The sequence below is a fragment of the Solanum lycopersicum genome, chromosome 9 (assembly GCF_036512215.1).
Source record: "Solanum lycopersicum chromosome 9, SLM_r2.1".
Lineage (NCBI taxonomy): Eukaryota > Viridiplantae > Streptophyta > Magnoliopsida > Solanales > Solanaceae > Solanum > Solanum lycopersicum.
The window spans coordinates 57,997,831-57,999,720 of record NC_090808.1 but is presented as its reverse complement, the minus strand read 5'-3'; positions in this window follow the sequence as shown (position 1 = coordinate 57,999,720).

Below are 1,890 nucleotides of genomic sequence, written 5' to 3'. Positions count from 1 at the left end.
CAAAACCGGAGCACCCCAAGGAGATGCACTTGGTCTAATGAAGCCTTTGTTCAATAACTCTTGAAGTTGTGCTTTTAACTCTCTTAACTCCGCGGGAGCCATTCTATAAGGGGGTATAGAAATGGGGCGAGTACCGGGTTCAAGATCAATACAGAAGTCAATATCCCTATCCGGTGGCATACCAGGAAGATCTGCAGGGAACACATCCAGAAACTCACGAACTACTGAAACCGACTCAATCGAAGGTACTTGGGTAGTGTCATCCTTGAGATGTTCCAAGAAAGCTAAACACCCTTTACTAATCATTTTCTTAGCACGAAGAAAGGAGACGATGCGGACCGGATTGGAAGTGTAGTCACCCTCCCACACTAATGGGTCTGTCCCAGGCTTGGCTAACGTCATCGTTTTAGCATTACAATCCAAGATTGCAAATTGCGGAGAAAGCCAAGTCATACCCAGAATCACGTCAAAATCATCCATTTCTAAGATAACCAAATCTACATAAGTGTTGCTCCCCACAAAGTTTACCAAACAAGACCTATATACCTTTTCAACTACCACAGACTCACCCACCGGAGTAGAGACACGGATGGGCATATCAAGTAATTCACAATGTAAATTTAGACCATTAGCAAATGAGGAAGATACATAAGAAAACGTGGATCCAGGATCAAACAATACAGAAGCCATGCAATCACAAATCAGATGATTACCTGTGATGACAGCATCAGATGCCTCCGCTTCAGACCGCCCAGGGAAAGCGTAACAATGGGCCCTATCGTTTGTCTGTCCATTGCCCCTACCATGTTGTGATGTAGTGGCCCCAGTTTGCCCATTACCTCTGCCGTTTTGGTGACCACCATTACCTCGACCACCACGTCCTCCAGAATAACGGCCTCTACCATGACCACCTCTACCTCTAGCTATTGGGGGTCTATAACTTTGTCTGGGACAATTTTTCCTAATATGTCCAATCCCCCCACATCCATAACATTCTCTGGAGTCAATCATAGGCCCCTCGGAGAAGTGTTGACCGGTCTGAGGTGGTCCCCCAACTTCAGTCTGTAGTGAAGACTGAATTGGTCGGACTGAGTAACTTCCCGAACCCTGTCCTCTAGTGTAAGAACCACTAAACTCACCTCCCTTTCGAAGCCTTTTTGATGTCGATGTTGTGGTGAAGTCTTCTGGCTTCACTCCTTCCACTTCTATCACAAAGTCTACCACTTATTGGAAGGATTTTGCCGTTGCCGCTACCTGTAAGGCCGAAATCCGCAATTCTGACCTCAACCCCTTCACAAACCGGCGAATCCGCTCTTGAGGACTGAAACAGAGTTGAGTGGCATATCTGGATAGTGCACGGAACTTAGCCTCATAAGCATTAACCGACATCCTACCTTGCTCTAGGCTCAGGAACTCATCCCTTTTCCTATCCCTCAAAGTCCGGGGGATATACTTCTCCATAAACAAGCTAGAGAACGAGGCCCAAGTCATAGGTGGTGCCTCTATTGGTTGACACTCAATATGTGACCGCCACCACATTTTGGCGTTCCTTTGAAACTGATAACTCACGAACTCAACACCAAACCGTTCGACTATACCCATCTTGTGTAGTAGCTCGTGACAGTCAACCAGAAAATCATAAGCATCCTCCGATTCAGCACCCTTGAAGACTGGAGGTTTCAATTTCAATAACTTACTGAAAAGTTCATGCTGATCACTTGTCATTATAGGCCCAGTAGTCAGACGTGGAAATGTGCCTATGTCCAATGGAACATCCATGCGGGGAGCCATAGTAGTCGCATGTTGTACTTCTGAAATCGGAGGTGTTGGCGCAGAAAACACTGGAGGTGCCTGACCTTGATCAGATAACCCGCTAAGATAAGCCAGAAC